Source organism: Dipodomys spectabilis, unplaced genomic scaffold (assembly GCF_019054845.1).
Source record: "Dipodomys spectabilis isolate Male_0828 unplaced genomic scaffold, ASM1905484v1 ptg000195l, whole genome shotgun sequence".
NCBI classification, from domain to species: Eukaryota; Metazoa; Chordata; class Mammalia; order Rodentia; family Heteromyidae; genus Dipodomys; species Dipodomys spectabilis.
In genome coordinates, this window is record NW_024870872.1 from 1,682,191 (window position 1) to 1,696,563 (window position 14,373).

The window sequence follows — 14,373 nt, forward strand, 5'->3', positions numbered from 1 at the left end:
GAAATTTCCCCCAAAAAGCTTGAGAATATTACATAGGTGGGAAAAGAGATAGTAAGAAACTCAAGTCATCATTAATAAATTATACTTCAGCAATTCTTGGCACATTCTACTTTGGGCCTTTGTCTTCTTTGCACATTCCTTTTGAGTTCATAGTTGCTCTATTTCCATTTTATCTGTAAATACTGCTAAGAAAATTGTTCAACTTCCACTTCTTCTTTGCACACGCCCAGTCTATGTATGAAGGTACATTGTCCATGTTAAGCAATAGGGTAGTACTCACTCTCTGAGGAGAAAAGTTCCACAATTTAACCCTATGCCCACATTAGAGTGTGTAGAATTTAAAGCATTTTGAGACAAACAGTGATATTAGAATTGAAAGAATGTCCTTAGGGACATTTCCTTGGAGCTCATTAGTTTTCCCAGGAGAAATATAAATATCCACAAAATTTGGAGCTAATTGGTTAAGTATCTGAATGAAAACTAGATGTTGTGTTAATACAAGTCACCACTGTATTATTGTTACATCAGAATGCTTCACTACTTCACAATATGTATGAGAAAATGGAAGAAAGGCATTAAACACAATATATTATCTTTTTAAGCATTTAATCCAGGTGGTGAGGGTAATGTCTGAACTCTTCCATTCAATAAAAGCTTGAAGTTTATTAGAGCACTTCCTACATATAAGAATTTGTGGCAGGTTGATTGATAGAGCTATTTCAGCATGGAGATATCCCTAAAAAGAACTACACTTAAAAAGAATATGTGGCAGTTATGATGTGTCAATGCCTATTGAAGCATTTTCTATTCTAAAGAAGAATCAATTGAGGAGTCTTCAGTTACATCCAAAAAGCTCTAATACCTAATACCTAGTGTTACTTATCCTACATTTATAATGAGTAGGTGATAAAATATACAAACATATCTAAAGATATTTCAATAAAATCCCAACCTGATATAGATTCATTGGTCACTCATCGGAACTGTAGGATACATTAGGCTTGTTTGTGCTGTAATTCAATCTATAGTCTCTTGGCTAAACAAATCTTCAAAAATATTCACAGAATACCTCTAAGTAAAGTTCATGACAGTTATATCTGTATAATTCTTCTAAGGTTAGGATAAAAGCATTTTGTCCCAACATTTAAAATCAACAGGATCTGTTGAATTCATGAATCCACAATTTTATGGCTTCACATTCATATCTCAACGTTTTACTAATATGACTTTCACCAAAACACTGTTCTTATTGAACTTGCTTGTCTATGTCCCTTTAGTTTTCAAATCCAGATAATATATTTCCTACAATATCTTCCTGAAAATTCTTTCCTTCCTTTACTTCTATAAATCTGTGTTTATTACTTTTTTTCCCCTTATTTATCCCTTTCTTCCAATCTTGTCCACACTGGTGCGCACATTGCTCACATTTGTGTCAGAACTTTCCTTTTCCTCTTCCCTCCAATAATTCTCCCAATTTTATTATTCTTTTTCACATTAATGGTCGTGGATATATTGATGATATCTAAACAGACATATCTTTGCATCTTTTTAACATAAATTTTAGAACTATCAGAGAATTTTTACCTCTAAATCCATCTTTTTCACCTGTAGTCGTTATCACAAGAATATCACTAACACAGTTGCCAGCCAGAGAAGTGGAAGCACTTCAGATTTCTTCTTATCCTTCTACTCTCGCCCACTAGATAAGATGAATGATCAAGATGTTCTCAGTTTCTGTCACTAATATGATTTCTATGTACACCTTTTTATGCCCCTAACACTAGCCTATTTCAAATACTCATCACTGGTCACCTAGTCCTAAAACAACCATTTCGAAAGTATGCTTTTTCCCCATAGTCTTTTCATATTGGTCCTCTCCATCACTAAATTACTCTCCTTGTAAGCACACAGAGTGAAGAGCTCAGACACAAATTCTAGTATCATTATTTACTCACTACATTGACTGTTGGCCTTACATTTCTCATCTGTAAATGAATGTAATTTACCAGAAATACTGTTGACTTGTAGACCAGGAAAAAGGAAAAGTGAAGAGTCCTTACATTTTCCACCTTAGCTTACAAATAAGGAAAGAGTCAAATTCAGTTTGTTGGTATAAAGTTACAAATTGTTTCATGCAGAAATAAAAATAAATTTTACCTCCTGGCTCTACGGCCTGTGTCCTTTTAAGACAACATGTAAGTGCTATTATGTAAATTGTGTCATGTGTTCACAGCAGTATTGAAGATCATAGTCTTAACATATCATTGGTTTTTGAATAGTATCTATATGAGAATGTTATTTGAACTAATCACCATAAGTTGAAAACTATATCTTAGTCCATCAAAATGTGGAAATAAATTATTTGATTTATTAAAAAACAATACCACCAAGCCAGGCACTGCTGGCTCACAGTGAAGTGCCCAGATTTCGCATGCCCCACTAGAGACTATGATCAATGCAAACATCAACGAGTCGTTTATTGCAAGCTCGAGCTTGGTCTTCTGCGCACTTGGTAACCAGTGATGCTAAGAGGCCCCAAGCTCAAAATTCAAAATTAGCGCAGCTTTTATAGTATCAAACAAACAAGTGTAGGGGGTTTCCACACAACCAAGTTCACAAGTTCAGGGGGTTTCCACACAAGTAAGTTCACAAGTTAGGGGGTTTAAGTCCTCCCTGATCACACTTCCCTTTTTCTGCTGGAACACCTGGGCAACTGTTCTGTTCCTTAAGGGTGGGCAGGGTTGGCGGCAACCTGGGGTTTTTCTGAGAACTATTTTTCTCTTTGGCAGCACAGCTCTCTTTGGGGGTTACTCTGAGGGCAAGAGAGCTGAAGGGGCTTCATATTAAAATGGAGTTACTTTAGCTCTTCACACACGTTTAATCCTAGCTACTCAGGAGCTTGAGATCTGAGGATCACTATTCAAAGCCAAGCTGGGCAGGAAAGACCGTGACACTCCTATCTCCAATAAACTACCAGAAAACCGGAAGTGGTGCTGTAGTTCAACTGGCAGAGCGCTCACTTTAAGCTGAAAAGCTGAGGGACAGCGCCTAGGCCTAGAGTTCAAGCACCACAACCGACCAAAAAAACCCAGAAAAACAAAAAAAAAAATACTACCAAGAAAAGTGAGTATACAGGAGTATGCAGGAATAACATTAGGAATTTTACTGTCTCTACCTGTTTATGTGACTGTATTTCCTGATATTGAATCTCTCCTCTTGTTATTCTTATTGTATGTAATCCAACGTCATTTATTACTATGAATTCAATGTGGGAATCTAGCTTTAAAGATGTCTAAAGTTTCTTCCTTTTCAATCAAAACATTGTCGTTATCATGATACACTGTGGTCATCATCATCATCTCCATCAAAATTATTATTAGCATCAGAAGTGCTAATTATTGAAAGTCTGTTTTGTGTCTATGATTTTGTTATTATTTGTCTTTTCATTAATAAGTTTAATATCACCACAGTGAATGCATCCATATTAAAATTTTGAACAAATAAAGAAACAAAAAACTAAACCAAATCAGATAGCTTGACTATGTACTTATAACAAATTATGGAATAGATTTTCGAAGCATTGCAAATTCCTAAACAATATTAATTAACTTCCTCTCTCCCCATCACTAAGATACATTTTTAGAGATTATTTGTCAGAAATATATACATATATCTAAATTTATGTGTAGAATGATATACATTAAGTGAAAAAAATATTAAACATAATCAAATTTTTTAATTCATCAAACCAAGTGCCGGTAACTCACGCTTATAATTCAAGCTATTCTTTTTTTTTTTGGTCTGGTCGTGGGGCCTGAACTCTGGGCCTGGGCGCTGTCCCTCATCTCTTCAGCTCAAGGCCAGCACTCTACCACTTGAGCCACAGCACCACTTCCGGCTTTTTTCTTTTTGCTTATGTGGTGCTGAGGAATCGAACCCAGGGCCTCAGGAATGCAAGGCAAGCGCTCTACCACTGAGCCACCTTCCCAGCCCCTAATTCAAGCTATTCTTGTGCTGAGATCTTAGAATTATATTCGAAATTAGTCCAGACAGAAAATTAATTTTTAGATTCTTATTTCCAATTAACCACTAAAAACAGAAATTAGCTCTGTGCCTCAAGTTGTAGAATGCTTTGCTTGAGCATAAAATGGCTTAGAGACAATGCCCACGCCTTGCAAACAATAACCACAACAAGAAAATGTATCACATTAATTTTACAAAAGCATCTTTTAACTGCTGTGAACATTTCTTAGAAACATGAATACATGCCCTTGGAAAATGTTAAGTTAAAATGTATACAATATTTATGTCTATGTTAAAGACATGACTATTTAGATTAAGATATTTAGGTAATGATTAGGAATTAAGAATAATGATGGGTAGGTAAAATATTGGGACTGGTCTTTAATTCTATTTTACAATAGTAATAAAATGATATTTTAATGATTATATAAAATTACTCTTGCTTGTTACTTGAATTATAATAAGTGATAAATGTTTTTAAATGATTTCCAATGCAAAGGAATATCAATGTTTTGTAATTTCAAAACAATGAAGAAAATGATTTCAAGGCTGGCTCACTCTAAGACTATATTTGTTTTCTTGTTCTAGTTTTTATATGTTCACAGAAATTCTAAAAATTCAATAGATGTTGGCATTCAGGAACCGCTTCATTGATACTAATATTGGAGCCCCTTAAGAGTAATTGTTTTATTTCATTTGTTATTTTCACAAATAAATCAAGATGATTGTGTATTTTGTTTCTTTTCAATGCTTTTGGCTCTTGTCTTGAGAATAATTTGGTTTCCTAGCAAAGTAGAGAAAAGCAATTGGACTAAGCAAGTAATGTATGGCTTTCATAAAATACAGATGCATAGATTTGTGTCTTCTGTTATTTGCTAAAAGTTTCTTCCAGAAAAGGTTATCAATTACTTATAAGTGATGCATAATTCCTAGGTATTCCAGTTATCACATAGACTTTTTGATTGAGTTATCTCTGTATAAACTCAAAATAACAGACAAAAAAAAACCCTCAAAATAAACAGAAATCACATTTTGTTTAAAACGCTTTAGTTTACAGAGTTTTTAGCCAACACCAAAAATATCTTTATAAGTATTCTGCATTTTGTGTGAAGAATTTTTAACAATAGTTTTTTGCTGACATGTAATTAACTTACAATATATTATCTCCTTTTATTGTATACATTTTAGTACTTTGGAAGTGAATTGTACCTTCATAGGTTTTCAAAGCCTAATTTTCACAAACTTGCATTTCTTCAAATAGAAATGCTATAAATATTAGAACAGACATTAAAATAGATATAAAATTCTGTAACAGGAATTTGTCCAGCATGCATCCTCTATAGTGTGTCTTTTCAAAGTTTGTTTTTGGGGATTATTTCCAGGGTAACACAAATACTATTCAAGTGCACTGTCAATGAACTACAATTCTCTGTCCAAACAAGTTTATTACTTCTCTTTAATACATTCATAGATGGGGAAAAACCAGTTGTTTAAGGATACAGGTGGACCTGTTGCAACAATGAGAAGTACAAGTTGTCATGTCCAAAACGAGCTTTACAAAGTTGGTGCGGGGGGGGGGGGGGGGGAGGGAAGGAGAAGGATTGGGATTAGGGGGGGAGGGGGGAGGCTGGGAAGGGATGTGAAGGGTAAACAAAGGAGGAGGCTGCAATGCTTGGTAAGAAATGTACGCATTATCCTGCCCATGTAACTGTAACTCCTCTGTACAGTATGTTCACAAATAAAATTAAATTAAATTTAAAAAAACAAACAAAAAAACAAAACAAAAAAAGAATGATTACTGGAAATGCAGTCTCTAATACTGCAAAGTATATCGACTTGAATTTACTTCTGATAATTAACTTGAAGCTGCATGTATAGAGTTAGTAAAAACCTAATTGTGAATTGAATATGAAGACCTACAACCAATTATAGGCATGAAGCTCAGCTAGAGGCACAGCCTTTTTACTCAAGTTATTTTCTGGCAAAATCATCTGTCCTATGAATCTCTGAATGGGAAAGCCCTAGGGAATGAATGAAATTTTCGCAGTATATACAAGGAACATATTTTATATTCTATTCTTTGTAAGGAGTCACTGAGTATAATAAAAAATATTTTCATTAAAAAAAAAAAAAGAAATTCGACGCCTTAAAACAAAATTGTTTTTCAGGGCTCAAATTCTCAATGATCTACATCTTCCCCAAAGGAGAGATAAGCCTCTAAATACAAGTAGACCACATCTTTCTAACCCGGGTTTCTCCGGTCTGCATCCTAGCTTGGATGAAAGCCACTTATACTGTCCATCCACAGGAACCAGTCCAATTTTGTCTTCCAATTCTGGGAGAGCTGACCAATGTTAGCGAGTTCAGCATGCAAACGAAAGTTTGAGTAAAGCAGAGAAAGTCAGATAAGGTGATGTTAATGAAATGAACCCTAAGATATGTATTCAAAAGTTTTTTATTTGCTTTCAAGCGATTGTTTATGACACATTCATAAGATCATTTCTTTTTTAATTTGTAAGTCCCTCCCCCATTATATAACAACTGCTTTCACTGTATTTCATGTCGGTATAATTTGTGGATGGGAAGGGGAAAAACAATTCGTTTAAATAGGGATAGAGGTGGACCCATAGCCAAAATGCGATGTACAAGTCATTATGTCCAAAACGAACTTTACAACTTTGGTTTGTGAGTGGTGGGGGGTATGGGAGAGGGGAGGACTGTGGGGGAGGGCAGGAGGAGGATGGGAAAAGATGGGAATGGGAAACAAAGCGGACGTTACAATACTTTATAAAAAATATACTCATTATCTTGCACATGTAATTGTAATCCCTCTGTACATTCTTTGCAAAAAAATAAATGAACAAATAAATAAATAAATAAATTTAAAAACAAAAAAAATACATTCATAGAAGTGTAATGAATGGACCCTATACAATTCTCTTTGACCTTTTAAAGACTTGAAAACTTGCTTGCTAAAATGATTGCAGTATTATACAAATAAAATCAATATGAAGAGTATATCAATTTCTCCACAAATGCATTACTATATTTTGTGTCATTTTTTATATTAGGGTCATACTAGTCAGTATTCTTTCTCTTTTTTCTTAGGTACTAAAGAGGAGCTTATTTCATATGCTCCTCATCTTGAGTATTAATTTACATATGTTCTTTAAAGAAATATCCTATTTAGACAAAACTTTATATAGAATTAGAAGATATAAAAATGCTTAAGGTTCAGAATCATTGTAGCATTAACATTATAGCATTAACAAATATGTTCCCTCCATCTGTTGGATGTTTTCACTTCGGTTATAGTGCCCTTTGTATTATGAAAAGTTATCACTTGATATAATCCAGTTTATTCTTGCTTTTCTTTAGCCACTGATGCTTTCCACGTCAAAGTTTTAGAAACCTTTACTGTCCAATGTCATGAATTTTTACATTTATGTTTTTTTAGGTTTTTACATCTCTCATTTAGTTTGATAATTATTTTTTATTTTAATTTTTTTATATAAGGATTGAGGTAGGCCGGGTGCCTGTGGCTTACACCTGTAATCCTAGCTAGTCAGAAGTCGGAGATCTGAGTATTGTGGTTTAAAGCCAGCCGGGGCAGGAAAGTCCATTAGACTCTTATCTCCAGTAAACCACTAGAAAAACAATAGTGGTACGGTGGCTCAAGCGGTAGGGCTCTGGAGTTGAGATGAAGAGCACACGGACAATGCCTAAGCCCAGACGTTAAGCCCCATGAGTAACAAAAAAGAAAACAAAACAAAAAAATGATTGAAGTAGTAGTCTACGATCATTCTTTAAATCTCCAGAGAAAATAGTGCCAATACACCCATTTAAGATTCTATTTTTATTTCACAAAGACATGGGATACTTTTCAAAATCTATTCACCATAAAAGTAAGAATTTATTTTTGACAAATCTGTTACATTCTTCTATGTGTCTGCTCTTATTGTAGAATTATGTTTCCTTCACTACTAAACATGGAAATAAGATTCAAGGCTAGTATGAAGGCTTAAGCTACACCATTTTACAAGGTTGTTCTGACTGACTTGTATTCCTTGAATTTACATACGATTTTATTGAGCAGATGAACCAATATTCTGCAGAGATATCTAGATATTTGATAGTCACTCATATTTTGTACCTTGTGAAAACACAAGACCTCAGATATTATATATAGAGTATATATAGATATGTCTTTAGAGAATACTTGAAACAACTAAAATTATTTTAGGAATGAGTTAAGATTTAGATAACGCTGTAGCATAATAAAGTTGAATGATAACAACTTGAGCTGTACAACAGAGGAGAATGAGAGTGGAAAGAATGATGGACCACATAGGAGCTATATGTCATTGCTCCTGTGTTTCAAAAAACAGAAAGGCTTCAGAGAAGAGAAGGAGAAAAATAAAGTGTCCTGAGTCAAGTTTCTTTTTAGCCTATCTAATAGTTTGGACTAAAAGTCAGCCAAAATGGGAAAAAATAAAATAGAAAATAAAACATTGTATATACCTGTTACAATGTAAAGAAATTGTAATAGGAATATGATAATTTCCAAAGACATAAAAGAAAGAATAGGTAATCTCTAAAGGGCAAAAGAATGAAGAGAGAAAAGAAGCAAAGTAAAATCTTTATCAATAACAAACACAAGACTTTGAAAGTGGAAAGGCAGTGGAAATATTCAAAATAACAATAAATTTGCTAGGGTGGATAGACTATGGATCCCATTTTATCACATATAATTTTGAAAAAGCATACTAGGAATGAAAGTTTAAAAGTCATGATTTAAAACATTATTTGGATTATAACTAGACAGTATAGCTCAGTGGTCAAACATTGGTCTAGCATATGTGAAGCATATAAATTAGCTTTGTAACCTGTGTAATATATATGTGTATGTATGTATCAATGGATTCAGAGAGAAATATTTTAACATATTTTTGTATCTACAATAGATTTATGAAATCATCCATTATAAAATAAAATGGATACAAAAGTTAATAAAGTGCAATACAAAAGGAATTGTTACAGGTTTCTTTTTGTTGAATGGAATATGAATTGGGAGAATCAGTTTGGGAAAATTATCTCTACTTTACCAGAATGGATAATTGCTATTAATTCCAATCCATCTATTTGCCTATATTGTGCATCCCCACACATGAGTGTCAAAATCAAACCACACTTTTTGCCTTTGTATTTAACTCACCTGTCATAATTTAGGAGATAGTCAAATAAAGATTAAAATAATAGTAAGTGAGGCTATGAGTTAGAGCTTAACAAGATTTTAAATATGATAATAACTATTTTAATTGTATATATCTTTTACTCTGTTGTGATGTCCCTCATTCCCACATTAGGAAAGTACATAGAAGGTTCTCACTAAATTATATGTACAATTATGAAAAATGTATTGAAAGAATATGGGCACAGTGTGGTTTTAGCTTATTGAGACCTGTATGGGGTAGTGTGTTTTTGAGGATTTGCAATACTTTTTGTTGGAGATGAAGGGAAGGATGTGCTTATTCTGGAAAACAGGTTAGAGGATTGCTCCCAGAAAGATAGTGATGAATTCCTCCAAAAGGTTACAGTAAAAACACTTCCACAACCATATTCACTACTGCACTATTCACCATAGCCAAGTTATGGGAACAGCCCAGATGCCCTTTGGCAGAGGGATGGTTGGAGAAAGTGTGTCATATATACACAATTGGATTGCACCTATCAATTATGAAGATTGTTACATTATTTGCAAAGAAATAGATAGATCTAAAAATATGTAAAGTAAACTAAGTCAGAACCAGATACACAAAGGACCCATGTTCTGTCTCATATTTGGAAGCTAGAACTTTATACAAGTTTACAAAACAATATTAACCAAATCATGCTATTTGCAGAGGAGTATTTAAAAGGTGTAGTTTTTTATAAAATTGAACTTTTAATCCAACAAAATGAATACCAGGAAATTATCACTTGGAAGATATGAGGGGAAATCAAAGGGAAGAAATAAAGAGAGTTATGCAGGAAGAGAGTGAAGACAGTATATTCAATGCAGATAGTATGAAATTAGTAAAAATGAAGGTGGGGTGAGGTTTGGAAGGGTAGGGAAAAGTTATATAAAGATCCATTATACTTAAAAAATGATTTATTGGATGGAAATTCCTTGTACAACTAGTTAAGATAATAAAAATATACTTAAAAACAATGGAGACATCTTAAACTGCGTTCTCTTAAACCATGAGTCAATATAATAGTTTCCTCCTGAGAAATTTTCTTTGCAGGGCTGGGAAGGTATCTCAGTGTTGGAGGGCTTGCCTTGCATGTATGAGGCCCTGGGTTAGATTCCTCAGCCCCACATAAGCAGAAAAAAAAGCCAGAAGTCCTGCTGTGGCTCAAGTGGTAGAGCGCTAGCCTTGAGCTGAAGAGCTGAGAGATAGCATCCAGGCCCAGAGTTCAGGCCCACGACCAAAAAGAAAAAAAAGAAATTTTCTTTGCAGGTATTTTCCTAATAGTGACAGAAAAGTGATCAATGCAATGAATATCAATACATTACATTGCACATCATTAAGAGACAGTATATAGAATCACGGCAAAAATGTTAGAATTCATCAAATGATAAAATAACAGGTAGAATGTGCCAAATGCTAATTGATTGTTTTTCCACATTCTTTAACCATGGTATCTAATTTAATCCTCACAATAATTCCATAAAGTGGAACTATTTACATTATTAATTCTCAGATGATGATACTGAAGTCTTCAGAGTTGGAATTACTAGTACAACATTGCACACATGGTAAGTGTTATCCTGAGATACATCTCCCACTGTATCAATTAACCTCATTCTATTTTATGACTAAAATACCAGCACTTAGTCTACAATTTCTAGGAGAAATTCTCAGAATTATTGTGTACACTCATAATATTTCACTTTATATTTGTTAGAAAATAGGTAACGCGGGCTGGGAAGGTGGATCAGTGGTAGAGCGCTTGCCTTGCATGCCTGAGGCCCTGGGTTCGATTCCCCAGCACCACATAAGCAAAAAGAAAAAAGCCGGAAGTGGCGCTGTGGCTCAAGTGGTAGAGCGCTAGTCTTGAGCTGAAGAGCTGAGGGACAGCACCCAGGCCCAGAGTTCATGCCCCATGACCGGACCCCCCCCCCCCCAAAAAAAGAAAATAGGTAATGGTAATATGAAAACTCAAAATTCATAATCAATGCATATCTCCCTGGTGAAAGGAACTGCTAAAGTATAACATTCTTGATTTCTAGCTCAAAATAGTAGAAATCATATTGTATCCCTTCACTCAACACTGCACTGCCTGGGGACCCTATCACTGTTTAACAAAGTCTTACTGAAAGAATGACCTCCCCAATTCCTGATGGAAACAGACTGCAGGTCTTATGGACCAATCATTTCCACATTGTAGCTCACCTAAGTTGTTTACCATTAGAAGTGTTTTGATTGCTTTTTATACCCAATATTTTAAGCGAAAGGTACTACTTTAAAATGCCATTAAAGCCAGACTGATAAAAATCAATTTTGACCTCAGAAAAATATTTTACCTTTCATATACCCAAAAATGCCGTCTGACCTATCATTAATGTTAGGAACAAGAGGTTAAAAATCATAGATTCCAAGACCTAAGCATGAATTAAAGATTCTCCAACTTGTGAATACAATTGGTTTAAAAAGACATAAAGGGCTGGGAAGGGGCTCAGTGACAGAGCGCTTGCCTTGCATGCATGAGGTTCAATTCCTCAGCACTACATAAGCAAAAAGAAAAAAGCTGCAAATGGTGCTGTGGCTTAAGTTGTAGAGCTTTTCCCTTGAGCTGAAGAGCTGAGGGAAAGCGCCCAGGCCCAGAGTTCAGGCCCCACTACCGGACCCACCCCCCCCCCAAAAAAAAGACATCAATACTACTACATTTTTTCAAAATTTCTTATGATACAGAAGATTCAGTCATAAACTATTAATACTTGAAAATAACTCATTTTCTTGGGAGTAGGACACAAAACACAAGATTAATCCAAATCATTTTCAAAGACCTTTATTTATACTACAAATTCACTATTATATCTACAAAGATTTTAAAAATAACTGAAGCACAGTGACACAAAGGACATAATTTAACTGCATCAGCTACATTCAAAGGACTATGCTAATAGAAAACAAAGTTATACTAATAATTAGCTTCCCCAATTCACTTACATTCTTTTATTCTATTTCTTTTAGTTTCATAAAAACTGGCTTTCCATAAAATGATGTATAAAAAGCCTATATACCCACTTACTTTTTCAGATTTTAACAATGTTTATTGCAGAAATGTCTTTAGCTCTATAGTCAATGAACTGAAATAATATTAAAATATTCAAAGGGTTTTCAGAAATTGTAAGACTCGCTCTGAGATGTTATTTATATTCGAAAAGATATTCAAAAAGCCTTATTTGTTAAATTTGTGATAATTACTCCAACAAAAGAACTATTAATGAAGAAATCTTTGTATGTACAAAACAACTTCAAATGCATCCACAGTCTGGAGATGACACATGCTTTTTTTTTTGTCGGTCGTGGGGCTTGAACTGTAGGCGTGGGCGCTGTCCCTGGGCTCTTCAGCTCAAGGCAAGTGCCCTACCACTTGAGCTACAGCGCCACTTGACACATTCTTTTTGTTTCTTTATTTTTGAAATGTAAACCTAACAAGCATATCCACAATATTGATTTTCAGTCAGTATGATGGGATATTCAAATCTAAAAAATACGGGGTTTATTATATTAGTGTGAATAGATACGATCTTACCAAAAACGTTATTTTCAACAGAAATGCGTAAAGAGTTTATCCACTTTGTGTTTCACAGGAATAACCAGAAAGTAATACCTGTTTGGTCAAGTCACTCAAAATCACTCCATGAGTATATCTTAAAAGTATAACCAATTTAAGAGGTCAAATACATATTTTGTACTGACAGTCATCTTACAGCAATAACTTACTACCTAATTATATGTGTATCTTCTTACCTAACAAATACTAAGAGCTGAAAGTGATCTCTTTTATCTAACTTAATGGTGTAAATGCTTTGATAATGATATTTTTATCATTTGAAAAATAAAATGTACAGAAGGGTGGTTCCACTGAAATGACAGAATGGAACACTGATAAATAAAAATGTAACAACAGCTCTTTTAAGCCTCACCCTGTCCATATTGGCAAGCAACATTGCAACAGCACAAAGCACACATATACACATACACACAGGTGTGCACATGCACACACAAATATACATGCATGCCAAATTCAGGGTTTATTGTACAAAAAAGTTCAAATAAAATGTTAGTGTTTAGGACAAATGATAATTTGCCTTATTACAAAATAATACATAAGCCAGTCACCATGGTTGTTACATTTTACCTTCCACTCCACATGTGACCACTTAATTTATTTTTAGTTAATTAATAAATTATACATTCATTAGTTTGTTGCTAATACTAGAGCTTGAACTGAGGACCTGTCTCTGTCCCAGAATTGTTATTTTTTTTTTGTTTTAGTTTTCTCAAGGCTAGCATTTTACTGCTTGTACCACAGATCCATTTCTAGCTTTTGCAGGTTACTTTCAAATCAAAATCTAATAGACTTTTTTTCTTGGTCTGATTTCAAACCACAATCATCAGATTTCGTCTTTCTGATTAGCTAAGATTAAAGAAATGAGCCACCAGTGTGGATCCTACTATTTCCTATACTAATCTAATGCACATACTTAGATAGTAATTTAAAACTGAGAGCATAGAAGCAAGATGTACAGTGATGATATTGTCCTGTCAGAAATTCAAGTTAGTAATGTAAATTTCTTCTTAAGGACATGCACAAAAAATACTTAAGAAGAAATCTGATGATGTGTGTGTATATGTGTGTATGTGTGTGTGTGTGTGTGTGTGCACGCGCGCTGTTGCAATATGTTCCACATAGAAGCACTGTGCAGGGTGTCCAGCCATTCACAGTTATTGCATGAATATCTACCTTGACTACCAACTCATGGACAATGTCTAAATGTCCACTCTAGGTTTCCCTATGAAGAGGGATATACTCATCCTCATCCCTAGTATTCATATGAATGGCATTTTTGGAAAGTAGTCTCTGCACTTTAGTAAGCTGCAAGGCAAGCACTATACCATGAGCCACCTTCCCAGCCAAGGATTAAAATTCTTGTCTGTAATTTGGTCAAAGGTATGTCTCTTTACGTAGGCTACTAAAAATGTGTTTACTAATTTAATGTAAATAAATGAATTCTATTTCCATCTCTTTAAAAAAATTGTTCTGTAAATTGATCAGAAGCATGGATTTTGTGGC